We start from the raw sequence: 21,082 nt of genomic DNA on the forward strand, positions 1-21,082 counted from the left end.
CCATTAGTTCTTAATTTCTCCCAATTTCCTATTTATGCTGATGACATTCAATGTACGTCCTACAAGCAATGAAGTTATCTCTGTTCAACCAAGATCTTCATTCTCAACCAATGGTCAAGTAATAATAGCATTCTTTTAAATACTAACAAATCACAGTTCTTATTAATTTCCAATAAACCTATTAATACCGATATCCCTCCTCAAATCAATGGCTCCCCTATTAATATTTGTCTTAAAGTTAAAAATTTTGGCGTTATCTTTAATTCCAAGCTTACATGGCATGACCATGTGTGCTCTATTGTTTAAAAAGTCTACTCAAGCCTGCATTCTCTTTGACACCTTAACTGTTTCACTCCACAGAAAACTATGAGTTCTCTTTATTAAATCCCTAAAAATACCTTATTCTTCTTATTGAAGTGCTATTTTTTCACTTTCTTTTGATTCTCAATCTGCTCATTGCCTTCATTTGCTTATTATTCATTTATTAGATACTGTTATGACACCAAGAGATTTCTGGAAGTTTGGTGGAATAATACTCCAATCATGAGACATGTGAAGAAATTCATAAAAGGGTCATTTGCAAAACTTACAAGAGAATTACTGTAAGGTAACCACAACAGAACCAGGATTCTGGCGACTCCTGACAGGGCACTGTCATCTAAGAAGGCACATGCACCAGAGAGGAGTTCAGACAGAAGAAACACTGTGCAGATACTGGCAGGAAAAGGAGAAGACTGCCGAACGCATTTTATGTTTTTGTGAAGGTCTTTGTAAGTGCAGATTTTTGCAACAAGGAGAGGAAAAACCACAAGCAAGATCCTAACTAAAGAGCCGCTGGCAAGGCTATGGATGTGATTAACACCCCGAAGCTGGCCAGTGAATTGTAAAAAAAAAGAGAAAAAACCAGGAGCACAATAGATCCACTCTTGTTGAGGTGCAGAAGGCCTTGTGGTCACCTCTTTTATCCCTATACCCTATCCTAGTACGTTTCAAGTTTAACAAAGCTACAGGAAAAGCATGCAATAAATCAATTCCAAAAAAATAATAATAGAGTGGGAGCTGATAAATAGTATGTTGGCGGAATAAAGAACTTACAGATAAAAGAAAAGAAGTGAATTACCAGAATGCGAGGAAGTAGCAGGATGATGATGACATTAAGAATGAATTGATGAAAAGAAATAATATGGTGAGATGATAATGAAAGCTTAAATAGAATGTTGGAAAAAATTATTGCAATTCTGTAGATGGTCAAAATCCCTGGAACTTGGTGTACAAACCATCTACAGGTAAGTTAAAAACAATTTAGTTGTATCCACAGTTAAGAAACTGGATGTAAGTTATACATGTGAGTTTAAAGATACCATTGAAACAGTTATGGATAAATTCTTCTATTGAAGAAAATGCTTATCATAAAAAAATAAGAGAAAAGAAGTTTTACAGGAGATGATAGCTGTTCACTTTGGATGAAGTAAGAAGAGCAATTATTATTAAGCAAGTGTGATCACAAGATCATTGAGATCAAAAGAGCAAGATCATTGTACTCACAGTAAGTACAAATACATTGATTTTTCTAAAATTTCTATATTGTGTACATCATTTTATAAATTCATTTTCACATCTTATTTATATTTGTATAATTTAAACAATGTTTATAAATCTCAGACCCTTAAATGTTGGCACGATAAAGAAAATGTTTTTCTAAATGTACTTCTAAGCCAATACTGCACTCAGAGGACATGTGTGTTTTGTTACTGCTGGCTCTCGGTTATCAAGTTAAGGCGAGGAGGCCTCGGGGCCATCATTGTTTGAGGTGAAGTAATGGAGAGGGCTTGTGCGGTGGTTTAGGATGGTTTGAAATATTAGTTGAAACTTGAAAAAACAGGAATGGATCACTTATTTGACGAAGGGAATGTTAAGGTGATTGTGGATAGTTGAAGACAAAGTAATGAGATTCTTCTGAGGATTGTTGATTAGAATGCTTCGATTCATTGTATGTTACCCTTGGTGATGCCTCAAAATTCCATTCTGTATGTACAAATAGGTTGAAGTAATGTTTTGTACACATTTAGCATTTCGTTCCTACAAGTCTTCATAGCTGTACAAAACGTCCTTTAGTATTGAACAACTAGATTGAGGAGGATATGTAAAACTTGAAGCAACACATTAGTTGTAGAGGCCAGTCTGTAAGCTGCACCGACTTGGTTTAAACTCATTTTAGTACTCAACCGAGTTCAACGTCAAAATTGACGTTTTTTCATTTTATCTTGAACCGAGCTCAAATGATGAACCTGGTTGACTTTGGCCGTCGAGAGTGGGTTAAACCTAGTTCTGAGTTAAGCGACGTTTATTTCATATCATAACGAGTTGAAATAACTTAGTTACAAACTGAACTTTTGATCAACAAAAGTTGAATGCGAATTTGAACCATTGTTCTCACGTTTTAATAAAAATTGATACTTTTTTGACATGCAAATTATTGAGGGCTTGTTGCACCGAGGTCAACTTCAAAATTGCCGTTTTTTCATTTTACGTTGAACCTGGGCTCAACTTTGAAAGGTCGTCGAGTGTGGGTAGTTCAGATTTAAGCGACATTTATTCGATACTATGTGTACCCCGTGTAAGATTGAACTTTTGATACACGTTTCAATCAAAATTGTTCAACTTTTCACGTACAAATTATTGAGGGCCTGTTGCACCAACTTGGTTTAAACTCAGTTCAAGCGTATAGCTTCTGGTATTATTTTAGCAGTTAAACGTATATCTAAACAAAATTATACTTTTGTTACTGGAATCTTTATGACAGGTACAGAACAGCCGTTATTATGATTATGACCATATGCTGTTTGGTTCGAGGTCAGACAACCAGGACTTTCGCACTTTTGGAAAATATATGTGTAAAATAATGTATACATTTGTAATATGCGCAAATTCGACTATTTTTAGAGACGTTCTGGATAGTTCGTTGAGAAATTTTTTAATGCCGTTTCAGCCCCAGGCTGACCTCGACGAAAGTGTTGCGAGTCCTACGGAGAAGGTTGGGCCAGGGGCCTCTTGGTTCAAGGAATACGCGCATGTAATCGGTAGTTATAGTGGTGCAGATGTTGGAGGGAGAAAATCCTCCAGGGCTCCAGCCCCACTACTGGAAAGGACGCCTGAAGAAGTGGGGCGTCTTCCTTTTGCATTCGGCAATCCCGTTACGTGCTCCGACCCGTCCGAGACATAGCCGGATAGTCAGTGTTCAGCTATCTTTCGATCCGTCTTCTTCGCAACCAGTTTCTCAGCCCGTCTGACACCACGCCAGGCAAAACAGGTGAGTCGTCTGAAAAAAAAATCTCAAAGCGAACAATTTTAATTTAAGAGATTGCTCGTGGAAGTTGTTTTGCAAATAATGCAAGTGCAAGTAAAAACGGCAGAATTTTTGATTTTTTCTGACTCTGGACTGACATGCCATCCCAGTCACACCAACCACCCTGAATCGTCTTTAAATTTTAATCCGTCTTCACTGGAGGACTGATTTGACTCAAAGAAAGAGGACCTTTAAATGTTTATTTTTAATAAAATAAAAAAATAAAATCATTTTTGTCAAATCTACACCAAAATGTTCAAAATATTGCGCGTTTTCAAAATTTCTTCTCAGTTGGATTATATTTTTTGATGATCGAGACAGTTGCTTTTATACTAGGATAATCTATACACGCTGAGTCCTTGTGAGCAATGATTTTTGGCGATAGAGAACCACAGGATTTTTTTACCAGCATTAAAGTCGTACAAAATTGGGTGAATATGCTTCTAATGAAATTTATCTGGACAGTAAGGTCATTTATGAAGCAAATCATAAGCCCAGGATTTTTTTTTTAAATTGTACATTGACTTATTTTAAAATCAGCATGTACCAGTTTTAACGGAAGAAGAAGAAAGATTCCTCGTACTAATTGGTGCAGGTTACACAAAAGAAAATAATCTTAAAAACATAAATAAGACGAGCATTGGCGAAAGCCGAGCATTAAAATGACACAGTTTGATGAAATTAAATAGGACGTTAAGCCGATCGTTATGCAACATTAACAAATCCTCCGGTCTAGATAGGAACGCGTTCCAAATCTAAAAAGAAGTGATAATCCTAAAAAAAATCCATCTGTTAATCTTGTTCTGATTAATCCAGCCTTTGGCGAAATATATTTGTAAACATTTTTAATCGCGGGATTTTCCTTGTTATGCTGGAAGAAGGAGATGATATCAGATGGTATCAATTATGAGAGGGGAAAGATCCTTCCGGCATTCCACCTGCCAAGAAAAATAAATATGGCCGCTGTTAATGATATAAACGCGAGTTTTTTTGTTTTTTAAAAAATATATAAGCAGATAAGAGAAAAAAAAAGCACCGGCGAAGTCTTAACTCCACCATTCAAGTCCCTGATATTTCCCATAATTAATTAAAAGCAACAGAATTGAATGGGCCAAGTTCCGGCGAGAAGTTTTCCGACACTCGAGTAGATTTTTTAAAATAATTCTTTGGCAAGGTCTGGATAGACTGGGAAAACTGTTCCGGAGAAAAGTGGTCTTTTTTCCATTAAGAACAAACTAAGAAAAATCCTCCCCCCTCTTAATAAGAAGATGGTCTGAGTTTTGAAGACATGAACGTAGGGATGGATAAATGAGGCGGCCACAAGGCTATCTACCTCGACCTCAGTAGATCTATTGTACTCCTCTATTTTTATAACTCACTGGCCAGCTTCAGGCTGTTAATCAACCATCAACCTCCATAGCTTTACCAGGGCTCATTGGTGTAGGATTTTGCGGCTTTTCCTCTCCTAGTTGCAAGAATCCACATTTTCATAGACCCTCCCAAAAACGTAGCATGTCTTATGCCGTCTCCTGGCATTATCTGCACAATGTTTATTCTCTCAGTACTCCTATCCGGTGCCTTCTTAGACAGCAGTGTTCTGTCATTAATTCAACCAGAATCCTGGTTCTTTTGCGGAAGAGTAAAATTCTCATGTCCTGTGGATGGCCATTCTATGAATCTCTTCGTGTGCTTGAAGTTTTGTTCCACCAGGTTTTAGACCGATTAAGGATCACAATTTTTGGATGTATCAAGGTGCTAGGCAACAATAGGGTTCGGGACCTAGAGAATTTATATTGGCTCCTTTTTTGGCCATGTCCACTTTCTCCTTGTCACCATCTCCCGGGATGCCCAGGGACCCATGTCAGAGTCAGGTGTCACTGACTTCTGCCAGGGATTTCATAAAATCCTATTCCCTTTTTTTCCCTACGCCTTAAGTGCTGGCTGTCTGTAAGAGATAATGGCGAAAAACCGTACTGGAATATGTTTCTATTTTTTTATTTCTAAGGCGCAGTGTTCAATTGCTATGATTTCAGACTGTAAACCTGTAGCGTATTTACCCAAGTTTAAATAAAGTCAGTTCATTCTTTAGATTCATCCCCAAGACTCCTGCCCCCGTACCCTTGTCGGTTTTGGAGCAGTCAGTAGGAATTTGCCTTTAGCAGGGTTCCTATGGCCCATTCCTTCCGTTCTTATATCAAAACCTTGTACGTTTTAGTAAAGTTGCACTGTGGAGCATGTAAAATCGACGAAAATATTCGGATCATTCAATCCTTTTAGGACTTTTTGGCTTTCTTTGGCTCTAATTGAAACTTCAAGAATTTGAAGCAAGTTTGAAGAAATAAAACAAAATCCTTGATGTCAGAGTTATCAGAAAGGAGAAGCAGGACGTCCAACAACATCCAACTGATTTTGACTGGTGAATCTCGAGTGATAGGATATGAATGAAGGCAGGGGTATAAGCAGGGTGAGACGTCTACTTTCAATCTTGCTTTCTACTAGTTATAATTAATCTTTTAGCGAGAATTTTAAATTTGTTTGTGATAAAACTTTCACTTTCGGGCCGTAAACTCGCATATAATTTATACCAATGTTTTGAAAGTATCACGGAAAAGACAAAAAGTTGGATGTCAGATCTATAACTGTCTGTTACTTGAGTATAAGGACTCTCGGCCATTGCCCTGTGTCAGCTGAAACAAGCCCATACCGAACTTCGCTAAACAATGTCTTGTGGTAGCCAGTATTTTAGTAAAGGAATTTTGTAAAATAATCCAATTTTCATCAGTCGCTTACACAAAATCGTGCGTATTTTGGATTGTAGAACGAAGCCGTGCAGACGTCGACATATAGAGTCTATTCTTTGGCTATCTTCGTCTAATATTTGGAATATCGAGTTGATGTTTGAACAAATCACTTTGATATCGAACCACTCGAGCTATGGAGAATCATCATCAAAGGTCATCTTGAAGTCTAGTGCTCTCAGCATGCAACAACCTCTAAACCGAAAAGATGAAGTACCTTCTAGCCTACAAATGACCAGAAGCTTCAACTTCAACCTACGCAGTTTTTCATTCTTTCAAATGCTGAACCAGAAGGTTAACCCTTACAATCATGTATCCAATCCCGGGTGGGATATTAGAGACCATTTTTTCTTATAGTTTGGACAAAATGCAGACAGATGAGGGGTTGTTTAAGAATACCGCAGAGCACTAACCAGCTGCTATAGATTAATTAGTAAAGGTAGCTGGAACCATAAGGGAAACAACCTAGATCACTCGAAAATTCTACATTTACTGAGTAAGGTTAATAACCAACTACTAAGCGTTAGCGATAAAAAGGTTAAAACACCTTTAGGGAAAAAGCACTTTTAGGTAATTACTCCCTGTGATTATAACTATAGTGCGGATGAGGACCATCGTAGCCTAGACCGCTTCACCGATGGCTCACTCATTAAGGATAAGGGAAGCGGTACTGGAATACATATACCTAAATTAGGGACCAGTATCTCCTCCCCTCTTGGTAATAACACCTCGGTCATTCAGGCGGAGGTCTGGGCCATCAATGTTTGTTTCAGAACACTCATGGATAACAAGATTAAGGGAAAAGATATAAGAATGTTTTCAGACAGTCAGGCCAGTCTCAAGTCTTTACAAAAAGAGTTATCAACATCTAGGCTGGTGGAGGAAACCGTTGAACTTATTAACAGGATTACTACCAGGGACGAGAATAGGGTAACCCTCGTATGGGTACCAGCTCATAAGGGACACTATGGCAATGAAGAGGCGCGGACAGCCTAGCCAAAGAAGGCTCAAATACCGCGTTTGTCGGGCCACAACCGGTATTACCCCACTCTATAAGCATTAATAGCTGGGGCATGAAACAATTCCTGAAAGAATGGAATCTGTCCCCCGGACATAGGCAATCGAAGGAGTTTCTGAAGGAAATCAAACCAAAAGAAGCGAAATGGTTATTCTCTAACTTAAGGAGGGGAATTAGGAGGCTGATAGGTATCCTAACGGGCCATTGCCCCTTGAGAAGACACCTCTTCATAATGGGTATCCTAGTAGACCCCTTTTGCCGCTTCTGTGAAATAAAAGAAGAAACGGCTCGACACTACCTCGCAGAATGTGATAGGTATGCCAGGGATAGATTTGAAACTTTTGAAGGAGAGGATATTGCCAAATCACTCCCCAAGATAAAATGGTCCAAAATCTTGGGGTTTGTAAACAGGTCCAAGAGGTTTATGCAGGACTCGTGACGGAGCCGACCAAGTCCCGGACCTTTTAGGGATGGGGTACGGGCGTACCTAGGCTTTTAACCCCTCGGGTCTTGGTGGTCGCCCACCCTGCATAATATATATATATAAAGAATACCGCAGCATCTCCGACAACCATTCGAAGGTAGTCATGTGGTCTGTTGTTATGAGCATCCAGTAACCTTTAAACCAAAAGCATGAAGTGCCTTCCGATAAAACATATTTTTCGCCTTCCTCTAAATCTTCAACTGCAGATTCAACTTCACAATCATACAGATGTACTAACGTCTGTACATTGAAAACCGTGTTTCCTTGTCGTTCGGACAAAATTCTCGTCTTTCTTTTCAACTGCAGGCTTTGCAGTTTTTTCTTCTTTCTGGTAGTGTGTGCATGTGTGTTGAAGGATGGTAACCATCTTGAATAATCGAACATCATCGACCAATAATCGAGGGTCATGTTGAAGTCTGCCGTTTTCAGTATTCAACTACCTCTAAACCAAAACGATGCCTTATGAGTCATGAATTATGACAAAACATATTTTTCCCCTTCCACTAAATTTCCGAAACAGCACCACAATTCGCACTTCATTCTTCGACCAGAAACTTACACTATAAGCTAACTTCTTCCTTTTTCGTACTAGAACCTTTGACACTTCACCGTAATGCAGATCCAATCTCGGACGGATATTAAGGACACCACTTTTGTTCGGTGTTTGAACAAACCATAAGATGTCCTAGTTGTGCCCAGTGATCCATGGATGGTCTTACAAAAACTGGCTCACAATCTCGAGTAATGGAGACTCACCGTTAATCTTGAAGTCTGGTGTTTTCACTATTGCTTAACTGCGCGTTCTAGTACATCTGCAGCCTTGGCATGTCTTCATTCTTGGCAGGAGATTTTTCATTCTTATATTTCGTATATTTATAAGTTATTAAAAACTTTAGTTTTATTACTAAGAATAGCACCTCTTAACATTATGTAAAGAAATCAACAAGCAGCATAAGAGATTCTCTCAAAATTATGTCCGTTTTACTTCAGACAACTTTGTATAATAAGTAAAATTTGTATTAAATAAGTAATCGTTTTATCTAAAGTCTTGGTTATGAAAAGTAAGTGTCACGAGCGGGATTCGAACCCACGACCTTCGGCTCAATACTGTGACTGTCACAATAGCTCAAGTGATTAGAATAGCGGCGAATTGAGACGAAGGTCGTGGGCTCGAATCCTGCTCATGGCATTAACTTTTTCATCTCAACCAAGCCCTTAGGTAAAAAAAATAATTAATATGATCGATTATGACCACTAAACATATAGGAAGTATTAAATAAGGTTTGAAAATTTATTGGCGTACTGAAAATGAAATTATCCACAGAACCAATGAACGAAACTCGTTTCTTTTCAATAAACAAAATAATCCACTTTAAAGTTGTTTTTATTTTATTTTTTAAATTATGGATAATCCTTCACGGTGTTGTCTTCTGTAATAAGGAAAACGAAACAATGGGCCTTTTTTCTCTCCAAAGTGTGAGACCGGCAGAGTTGGGAAAATGATGATTAATGTAAATGTTTATGCATCGCGCCTTAAGCATTTCAAATGACCTGACATGTAAAACTTACAAGTGGTTGGCAACCTCTCGGCTATTTTCAAAGCTTGGTATTTTCCAAAGAGCCATTTCCCAAACGAAAAATTGTTTTAAAAATAGAGAAATATTATAGTCGTTTCATATTTAGTATTCATGATAAGATACTTTATAACGTATGAATAATTTTCATTTGAATCGTATGGCTGGCCATTTTATGAGGGTAATTATCATTAATAAACTGGACAACGGGTTGAAAGATAACCAGAAGAACACACAGAAATTTTGTCACAGTGTTAAGCCCAAGAAGTCGGGAATGACTATGACCACTATAAATAAAATCACGGAATACTGTCAGAAAACAGGGTAAAAGTAAATAAAAACATGTCTTATCTATCTACTTTTGCCTCTTGATCCGTCCCCATCATTGTTCTGTATGAGCTCGCTGGTTTTGGGCTGTCTGAGTTGTCACACTTATCATATTAACTACGTCGAGCCAGAACAAGAAAGACAAAGCAACAAAACAACAAACAGAAAGAAAAAACAAAAATGATTCGGAGACGATCAAGCTCCAAGACGATAATTAATATCATAATTTTCATTTATCTTTATTGTACAGTCTTTGATAAAACTCTGGGTAGTTTAAAAACCGAAAATGACAAAGCGAAACCACTCTGACTTGTCTGAAGTACCATGCTAATTATTTGTACATTACAAAATAGATATATAAACATAATTTATTGATACTGCGGTTGACAACATGCAGACAAGAATGATCATAGACGATCAGCCTACAAAAAGTGAAACGCTGTGTTTAATTTAGCACAAGGCAAAAAAATTCATTTAAAATAACACGGGTTTTTATTAACCTTTCTATCATGAACAGATTTGCCGTCAGAAAATTAAAACAAAGTAATAACAACATTCATGAGGAGATAGATACATTTTTTTGTCCCTCCATAAATGGGGTCAATGGGATAAATTCAATCTGATCCTTCCAAGGCGATACAATCTGATAAAAAGAAACGCACAGAGATTTGTTTATAACGTACTGTCTCATAGTTTAGAGATTTAGCAGAAGGCGTTTTGTTATTTGGGTTTAAAGGTTATTGGATCCTGAGAACAACAGACCTCATGATGACCTTCGGATCAGTAATCAGTAATGCTCATTGTAAGCCAGTGTTCTTATGCAATCACATGTGGATCACCAGCGACAAATAGTATTTTGTCCAAACGACAATAATACATGCTGTCTGATCTATATGATTCTGAAGTGCAAAATCTGCAGTTCTTCTACCTCAGAAGGAAGGATGAAGTACAAATGAGATACCGTTGGAGATTTAGTGGAAGGCGAAAATATATATTTGTCGTAGCTCATAACTCATAAGACGCTTCATCGTTTTGGTATAAAGGGTGTTGTGAAGTGCCAAAGGTTGAACCTTCCGGTAGAAGGTAATAAGAAGGTTGTAGTTGAAGTTTCTGGTCTAATAAAAAGGTGCGAATGATAGACCTGTAGGTGAGAAGTACTTCATCATTTTGGTTTAGAACACCAACCTTCAAAATGACTTTTGATTATTGGTGGTTGATGTTCACCATGATGACCTTGATGTTCACCAGCCACTACCAGGAAATGTATGTATTGTGCCGAAACATGTTCTCGAATATCCAACCCTGATTGGATTTACGTTGACATACGTAAAGTGATAATAATACTTACGTACGTGAAGTGCTAAAGTTGCAGATGTAGGTGTAGAAGGTTTAGAGGTTGTTTAATGCTGAGAACAACTTCATGTTGATCTTTATTTATTGAACGATTGTGCTCCATTACTCGATCGCCCGCTTTCAAAGCGATTTGTACGTAAGATTAGACCTCTGGATCTAAATTACGGTCCGCGCGCGCGTTCCGGAATATGCACGATTTTGCCTAAGCATCATTACGATTGATGAAAATCGGATTATTTTAGATAATTCCTTAACCAAAACCGGCACCACATAAGCAAGCGGTTCGTCAAGATCGGTTTGGGCTTCTTCCAGCAGATACAGAGCGAGAGTCCTTATACTCTACAGACAATTATAGATCTGACATCCAAGTTTGTCTTTTTTCCGTGGTACTTTCAAAACACTGATATACATTATATGTGAGTTTAAGGCCCTAAACTGAAAGTTTTGTTACAAACAAATTTAAAATTCTCACTAAAAGATTTTTAAAAGTGGTAGACAAAAAAGCGAGATCGAAAGAAGACGTATAGCCTTCATTCATATCTTACCACTCGTAGATCACCAGCCAAAATCAGTTGGATGTTGTTGGAAGTCTTGCCTGACATCACGGTTTTTATCTTATTTCTTCAAACTTCCACCCAATTCTTGAAGCTTCAATTGTAGCCAAAGAAAGCCAAGAAGTCCTAACAGGATTGAATGATCCGAATATTTTCGTCGATTTTACATGCTAGGCGACAACAATTTTCTTCTAAAAGCCCACTTTAATTTCTTTTTCAATTAACAAGGCTGAAAAAATGATAATTTGTGAGTCTTGTCTCACCCTGCTTATAACCTTGCCTTCATTTTTATGTAACTTGTTATGACCGTTGAATATAATTGTGGTGTTCGAATATAAGAAGTCGTTTTCTTTGCAAAACGACCATTGACCGATATTCCCATCGATAAGAACACCACAACTTCATTTTTAAGCTATCACTCATGGATCACTCAGTCGCCGTCACTTTGATATTGAAACACACCTCTTGCCTCACCTTGCTTATATCCCTGGCATCAAGGTTTTCGTCAGATTTGTTTCCAATTCCAGGCCTTCGACTGTAGCCAAAGAAAGGCACTTTCTTAACTTACTCTTAACGCGTAAAAGCATATTTAAAGTTTTTAAAAATGGCATTACGGCATAAAGTTCTGCCATGCTCCAAGAGTCTCGTCAGAACGGGCATCGTTACGCTCTTATGAAACCACCATTTCATTTGAATCGTAAACCCGGGATGTTATGCCATTTGGATGTCCGTTCTCAAAAAAAAAAAAAGTTATTAGTTAAAGAAGAACGGATACACAATGCAAGACGAGAGAAGTTAGTAAATTTAAACTTGACTTTATATGTTATTGTTTAGGTAAATTCAAAGAGCCGTTAGTTCCATCAGATTTCTTTCTTTCTTTCTTTCTTTCTTTTTCTTTATTTATTTACTATAAATCTCTCGCTCTACCATTACGAAGACAACGCGACCTTTGATGGTGTGCAGAAGAATAGCAGGGAGGGACGGGATGTAGACCGGAAACCCTGCATTGGATGTACACCATGATAGTAAGACCAATACTCCCATACGGAGCCGTAGCCTGAGCCGATAAAGCAGAACAAGTAACTAAAAGAAAAGAACTCACAAAAATACAGAGTTGCGTGCTTCTGCATAACGGGAGCTATGAGAACATGTCCCACAGTCAGTACGGAAAAAGTATTGCGATTAATCACCCTACACCACATGGTAGCGAGGACAGCATAGAAAACTATCATTAGTATTATCAAAGAGAAACCTCCAACGGGAATAAAACTAAAATGAAGAGACAGCCACAAAATAATGAAAGACCATCCGATACTCATGGCTCCGAGAGACGACATGAACAGGATGTTTGAATTTAATCAAAACCTCCAAATAAATCTAGGTACCAAAAAAGAATGGGAACGAGAGGGAAACACCTCTTTTAAGAATGGCACCATCCTTTGGTACACAGTTGGATCTAGAACACAAGAAGGTACAGGGGCAGGAGTATTCGGTCCTGGGACCAAATACTCAGAACCCATGGGAAAATACACCAGTACCTTCTAAGCTGAGATTCACTCAATCGAGAGATGTACTCAACTCAACTTGACTAAAGGGTACAAAACAAGAAGCTATCATGTCAGATAGCCAAGCAGTCATCAAAGCGCTAAGATCAAATATTATTAGTTCAAAGATAGTGTTGAACTGCAAAATCAAATTAAACATATCAGGTACGCAGAACAAAGTCAGTCTCTGCTGAGTTCAAAGGACATATGGGAGTAGAAGGCAACGAGAAAGCGGACGCCCTTGCCAGGAAAGGAGCCGCTATACCGCTGATAGGACCCGAACCCTTCTGTGGCATAGGAACCCACACTATTAATGAGTATCTCAGACAGAAGGACAAAAAGAAAATGAAAGAACAATGGAATTCACTCATTGGACACAGGCAATCCAAGAATCTCCTAACAAATTTCGGAAGAAAAGAAATCACAAATGTGTCAAAGGAAGCAGGAATAAACTGCGAATCCTCATAGGATTCTTAACAGGACACTGCAAGTTACTTAAAGAAGATTGGAATAATCCAAGACGGCACATGCAGATTCTGCAAAGAGGCAGAGGAGACACCAACACACCTACTAACCTAACACACTGCGGTGCTCCACTTGCCCACAGGAAGTGCTTTGGGTTGTACAATGTGATCATAGAAGAAATTCAACCATTGAAACCGGGCGTATTAATCAAGTTCCTTGATGAAATAGGACTCACCGATGTGCTTTAGGCTGAGAACGGAGGATACAATAGCTCTTAAATGGCGTATATATATATGTATATATGTATATATATGTGTGTGTGTGTGCGTGTGCGTGTGTGTGTATGTGTGTGTGTGTGTCTATATATATATTACACCCCGACTATTACATCTACATCTACCATAAATAAAGAAACTCTGCTGGAACTAAATGCTTTTTGAAGTTACCTAAATAATAATACATAATGAGGTTACATTGCAAAGAGGTGCAATCTTTAAAATAAATATGTTGACTTTGTTTAAAACGGTTTCAAATACAATTTCTCAAATTAATTTTATCGAGAATAACGGCAAACCGCCTCCACAAATATTAAATAGACCCTAACGGCATATTTTACTTATAAAAGCGTACGGCGTTGAAATCACCAGGTCTCGTTTCGAGTTAGTTCTCTCCGGTGTGCGAGGTTGTCCGTGTCCCTGTAAATTTACCTATCCGTTCTGGCTCTGGTGAAATTCGTTTTGGACGTCCTAAATCGTCACCTCGGCCAGAGGCTGGTGGGCTTTTTCTATACGTAGGATGCGTTTAGCGAAGACTTATCGACATAAGGAAACTCATTTGACTAATCTTTAAAAAAAAATTGTTATTCGATTTAAATCTCGACCTGGGATTAAATTCTTATAATCCACTTTAACACTGTTTAAGCGTTTAAATCAATACTGCTTACACACAACACACAAATATTTATTCAATTTCGGTAGATTGGTCGCCTACGTTCATTACCTCGTTATGGTTTTTTTTTTTTTTTTATTTTTTTAAACGCTCATACGAACCACTGAACATGGTGAAACAAACAAAACCAATGAGACTAGGCAAACCGGGATGATGGGAGACAATCAAATCAAAACAAGAATGTTCAAGCTCCAAGAAGAGAATTACTATGTTACTTATCATTTTTGTTTATTGTACAGCCCTTCATAAAACATTGGGTAGTTCAAAGACCCAATATGAGAAAAAACAAAACGGACAAACCGAAGATAAACCGCGCAGACAAAGCGAAACCACTTTGACTTGTCTCCCATAGAAAACCCCAGCTAATGGTATAGAATAATCGTGATAGTTATGATTTATATTTATCATCCAGCCAGTGATAAAACGTTGAACGCTATAAATACAGAAAATGAGAAACAACAAAACGGACAAACCGATGATAAACCGCGCCGACAAGGCGAACGACTGACTTACCTCCCATGAAAAATCCAAGCTACAAGAAGAAAATTACCATGATAATCATTTATCATTATATCACATTAAAAAAGAGTAGTAGAAAGATAATTTATTGATACTGTAGTTGACAATGGGTAGACTGGAATATGAACGAAGATGAGGCAACCTACGAAAATAGAGGACACATCTACTTTTTACTCTAGTTTGTACACTCCTGTTAAGGCATGTACTGCAAAGCCCCTTGTCACAACGATTTGCATATTATTAAGTTTTTCGACTTGGACACCTGTATTTCGTAAAAATTTAGGGAAGTGAAAGTGATATGGAATAATACAATCGGGCCTGGGTTAAAGAAATGCTTGAGTTGGTGCTGCATGCACTGATTCCCTCGCTCAGGTCCGCGACTGCCTTTCACAATTTTGTTTGCCGGTCTCACTGCCATTATTTCGTATCGGCTGTGACATTCGGTGTCTAGAAAAATCGTTTCCCTTTGAAAATGAAGTGTGACCAAGCGATAACGCAATGACCAACGAGTGTACATAATTTATAAACATAAGTTGGATTTGTGTATAAGCTTGTATGAAAACAATGGATATGACTCTAAGTGGAGTAAAAACCAATTTCATCCCCTTGTCCTTTAATTTACACATTGATCCAAGTATACTGTACAAAATTAACTTATTTAAAAATATACATTTTGTCGTGATGGTGGTCGGCCTAGATTCAGAGCTATTCCTTAATCCTCCACTGGGTTGGATCTATTTTAATTTTTCGAAGCTTTACACTTCCTTTTACGCACCTACTTCCTTTTTACCTTAATTAGTATTAATTAACTACCATGGATAATAATTTTTTAGCCTGCCCACTTCCTTTTTTAAAAATATATTTTCCTGTATTGATTTCCTCTCTTTCTGTGAAATTATCTATTCATTATATTTTCCTTTCTTTCTTTGTTTCTTTCTCTCTCTCTCTCTCACTCATTCTCTCTTCCATTTCTTTGTCTTTTTCTTTTGTTCTAACTTTTCAGTCTTTCATATCTTTTTCTTTCTCTCCCGCTTACTCTCTCTCTCTCTCTCTCTCTTTCCTTTATTGACTTTCTCTCCATCTTTCTTTCTCTCTTTTTCTTTTACTTATCTCTCTCCTTTTTTTAAAGAGAAAGTTCGTTCTCTTTATTTGTCAACATATCCTTTAACTCTCTTTCTTTTCCCCTCCTCCCATTCCTCTCTCTCTCTCTCTCTCTTTCTCTTTCTCTTTCTCTCGTTCTTTTTCTATTCTCTATCTCTTTTATACGTCAATTCATTCATTCCCTATGTTACATTAGTTTTTGTTGTTATTTCTCTTTCTATTCTTATTTACTTTCTCTTCCTCTTTCTTTTTTCTTATCCTTTTACTTTATTTATTAATTCTCAGTATCCTCCCCTCATTATGCCACTTTATGCTGCTTAAAATTAAATTGTTTCAAAAAATAAAATAAAATAATGAATTATTAAGAGAGTACAAAGAAGATAATGTACAAAAACTGAAAGCCATGATTCTTAGAGAATATTTTGTAAAAACTTTTCAACAAGAGAACATTATTGATAAAGTCAATGTATTTACAACTAAATTCTTAGGATTAATTAATAAACATCTTCCTTGCAAAGATGTTAAAGTGACAAAAAACCAGCCCCTTGGTTAACTGAAGATCTAAAAGCACATAGGAGAGAAAAGAGATCGATATTTTAAAGAATATAGAAAAATAAGACTGAAGAAAAATTTAATAAATATAAAATTTTAAGAAATAAATATAAAAATTAGAGATGTAAAATCTAATTTTTATAAAACCAAAATTGATAGTTTGTGTAATATAAAAGACTTTTGGGAATTTTATAAAACACCAGGGTCTAAGGAAAGAGGATAACGAAATATTAAAAGTTAAATGACGTAAACTTAAATGAACTAAATTCATATTTTTGTAATATTGGTGAATTAGGAAACCCTAGCCCGGATCTAACTATTACTATTATTAATTAACTACCATGGATTATAATTTTTTAGCCTGCCCACTTCCTTTTTTAAAAATATATTTTCATGTTATTGATTTCCTCTCTTTCTGTGAAATTATCTATTCATTATTTTTTCCTTTCTTTCTTTGTTTCTTTCTCTCCCTCTCTCTCTCTCTCTCTCACTCTCTCTCTCTTTCTCTTTCTTTCTTTCTACCTAGTCATATCTTCTATCTTCTTTCACTCTCTCTACTCTTATCTACTCTCTCTTTTCTCTCTATTTGTCAACTCACTTCAATGGAATCGAAATAGAGTGTAATTAGTTCACGGGGGCTCTTTTTCAGTTGTCTTTATATTGTTTTCCCATTTAATGCTTATTGTATACTGTTATATACTAATACTAATCCTTGATGGGATGAGTTTATTTTCACATTGATTTCTTTCGCCGACGATTGCCAAAACGAGCCTTGGAATGCAATTTTCCGACGAAGGACATGTGGGTACGGAGAGATTTAGTGGATGTGGTTGTCTTGTTTTTCTCCTCTGTCAGGTTCCCCGGTCGTTCCGTCGTGAATCACAAATCGTTTTGCTCCTATGACTCATAATTTTCAGACGTTCTCATATCTCGAGCCTCCAAATCGAGCAACTGAAAGATCATGGCCTTTTTGTTGTTCATTCCATTGAAATGATGGAAAAGTTTTAAGGCTCAAAAGACGAAATCCATAATAAAACTGTGATTATACAATGAACGATTGCCGATTTCATCATGCCCAAGGTCTTCGGAAACGATTTTCGAAAGGCGAGTACATCTCGTTAGAGAAATGGTCGGTGTTGCGTTTTGACGAAGTCAGGCGTTCCTCACGAATCTTCTCTGTCAGGTGACGTGCAGAAAAATTCTACAGTGGAATTTTAAATGTATGTAATTTCAGCGGGCTGGCGAAAATCCCGGATCATGGAGCAAAATCCAGATCACAGCGCAAAGTAATTTTAACAGTCGGGGGCGATGTAGTAAGTGCAATTTCATTGAAATCTTGTATAAATTCGAAGAAACAATATTGCAGGTACACCTACAAGTACAGTTTTTATAATTCTTTACGACAATGTTGTCATCTGTCACCTGAAGAATTTAGGTTTCTTCTTTGGACATGTTCAAAAAGAAAATTTACCAAACAATGCAGCTTAGTTGAAGGGCTTCAAATTTAAAAGATCTAATCACGATTTATAAATGTATACAGGTTCATCCGTAAACTGTTACTTGCTCGGTGACTTCTGAATAATCTAATAACCCCGCATAATATCCTTGTATTTTTTAACATAAATTGCCTGAACCGAACCGTATTAGAACTTTGCTATTAAGTAAATCAATGAAAACCCTGGATGTCACCATTTCACCGGGGAAATTAGTTCAAAAACGATTCCAAAGCACAAATGATCTGTCTCATTTAAAATGTTGATACTCCGACAATGGGTCAAATCATGGCAGGGTCCTAAAAATTTAACTGGGCATACTTCATCACTGTTTATATTATGGTGGATGTTCGGTACTGTTAGATTCTAAACTATTCGATTATTTAAGCTCTATGATCACTGAATTTTGTCTATTTTTCATACAGCATTGTGCTATTTTAGCTTCTACAGTTTCGAAGCGCAAAAAACCGTACCACCATCTTAGTTTTCTTAATTACGACCTTCCCAAAACTATTTGACTGCAAAACACAATAATCGGGACTTGTGCGATGTTAGGGTATACGCAGGGAGACGCATGAAGGTGAACTTCGTCAAAGGAGATCCTCATGCTGTCTTCTTGCTGATGGTGTTTCAGTTCTCTTGGAACAAAGAAAAAAATATTTCACTGATTACAAGCTCAGAGTAGTAACACATATTACCAAACTACAAAGCATCCTAATGGATTGGATTCTTCGATTAAGAAGTATAACGTCATTGACGACTGCCGTTGCTACAATTCCTTTCCCTGGGGTTTCTTTTTATCCCAGGTTATGTATCGATTGAGCAGTTTCTTCATATAATAAGATGACGGTTGGCTGTTTCTTCCTCCTCATTGCATAACGTACAAATATGGTCAACATTGAATATAACCATGTTTCGATGTTTTCTCTGATGCCAGTGACCGGTATAAGGTCCTATCACTCACTCTTCTGAGTGTAGCCTTTTCTAACTGTAGCAGGGAGCTTGCCCGTCTTGGTGAGCCTTGTTTTAACATAAGCTAATTCTGTCTTCGCCTCTAAAGTTTATCCATTTTTAATTTTGTCGTTTTTGGATCCACGCTGAGATGGAGAATTCTATGTTTGTTTTTGTCATCCCATGGGTACCTTTGACTTATGGTTTTGCAAATCGACCCAGTTTCCATCGCTTGCTTTGTTTACATTGGAAAATCTGGATTGATTCAATATTCTGGATTATATAGTAAATTTGTTTTTGTTGACACGCTCTTTCCCTCAGCACTAGACAAATCGCGTGTTTCTAGGTACTGGGTTTTGGCGTTTGAATCCCAACAATTTTGGCCGATGATCTATAACTATTTGCAGGCCCATTTCAACCAGTTTCAAAGATCAAAGATCGACCTTCTACTGAAAAATGCTGCATTCTTGGCACTCCATCGGCGATTTTTTTGGATTTAGACTAGAACACTTGAGAAATATACAAAATTTGTATTGTAACAATATAATAGAGATTGGTTCAACGAGATCGACTAGAGAAAAATGTGCAACGTTTCTTATCAAATCTCGGCTTTGTTCCTCGTGGCATTCAAAGCGAGACCATTCGTACCCGTGCTCATTAAGAGGTGATTCGATTCACGAACTTGAATATCGCGGCGGTAGATTGGTTTTGTCCTTTACAGGATTTTCTTCTAATTTTAAACCCCGCAACCGTTATTTTATCCCCCGTTTAATGAAAAATTTCGATAAATATCGCTAGTGTGTGCTGGTAAATAAGACGTGCTTGTTTTAACAGGGCCAGGCCTATATTAAGAAACTAAATATAGGTCATTGGCAGAACGACCTTTTGAGGATGGATAGTAATTCTACCTTTGAAAGAATGATTAAATCCTACTTTTAGAACAGTCGAACCTTAATCCATTAGTAATTACAAAGCAGAACTATCCATCTAAAGTATCCATCTTTGATGTTTGACTCTTAATCTCTTAAGATTTTTTTTAAAACTTTTTATTTATCTGATAATAAACCATGCTATCTTGTTTTGCAGAGATTGGCTGCCGACGATGACAGTAGATGGTCGGACGATTCCAAAACACCGTGAGGAAATTTAAAATGTACGTAAATACATAATGTATTACAGTTTTTTTTGTTAATTTATAATTAATTATAGAAGTGGGGATCATGGGAAAAGATTTTATTTTTTCTTGGGTAAATATTGAAAAAAAAACCCCGTTAATATCACTTTGTAAGAATTATGTGATAATTTCTGCACTATTTATTTATAGAAAAGAGATAAGGCGGACTACATTAACGATATTTTATCATCGATTCGTTCGTTTTTAATAAGAGGATTAAGTGAAACAAGGAAATTGAAAGAAAACAGGATTAACAAAACCCTGACGTTTTTAATGTTGCCTTTGCGATTTTCAAATACATAATCAAGGTTTTACATATCTTAACTATAAATAGAAAAACGAAAAATATATAAATAAAATGGGATTTGGAAGTTATTATGAATTGTTTATTTTAAAGCGAAGAAAAGAGGTTTAATATTTTTCGTAGTATTTTTATTGTGCGGATTGGATTTTATGTGAATCTATGAAAAAAAGGGTTTGATAGTGAGGTTGAGTTAGATCTATGGTCAAGTAAAGTAAGGTGCAATTTCTAGCGTTTGTTTCCTGTCGTCAGCAAAAGAGCGTATAATGTAGGATGAAAATATTCGTTGTATATATTATGAATAGGAATGGCCTTAGGATGCTGCCCTGGAGACACCCGTTTTAATGGGAATAAAGAAGAAAAGGAAACCCCCTTTATACATTCGGCAGTAGCATTCAGTCAGTTAGATTTTAATTATTTTAAGGTATTAAAAAAATAAGCCCTTGCGCTTCCACAGCAAACCAGGATACCATGCCACCGGGATCAGTGTGGATTGTTTGGTTTAAAGCGGAGAACGAAAAGTTTAGTATTTTTCATAATATTTTTGATTGGGCTGATTGGATTTTAGGAATCTATGAAA

The 21,082-nt window shown here is 37.0% G+C and overlaps 1 protein-coding gene across 2 annotated transcripts in view; it reads left to right on the top strand.

The window, feature by feature from the left end:
• Positions 1 to 3,139: 3,139 nt before the first annotated feature.
• The window catches only part of LOC106666894, a 49,145-nt gene continuing 31,202 nt past the window's right edge, over positions 3,140 to 21,082 (top strand). Inside the window, exons 1-2 of one of the 2 annotated variants that reach the window (XM_014394422.2) lie at positions 3,140 to 3,310; positions 20,114 to 20,180. The gene's annotated coding sequence lies outside the window, so the exon portion shown is untranslated. The remainder of the gene's footprint in view (positions 3,311 to 20,113; positions 20,181 to 21,082) is intronic. The other variant, XM_014394421.2, reaches the window with a different exon arrangement.

Source organism: Cimex lectularius, unplaced genomic scaffold, assembly GCF_000648675.2.
Source record: "Cimex lectularius strain Harlan isolate CLEC.00 unplaced genomic scaffold, Clec_2.1 scaffold115, whole genome shotgun sequence".
In the NCBI taxonomy this organism is placed as follows: domain Eukaryota; kingdom Metazoa; phylum Arthropoda; class Insecta; order Hemiptera; family Cimicidae; genus Cimex; species Cimex lectularius.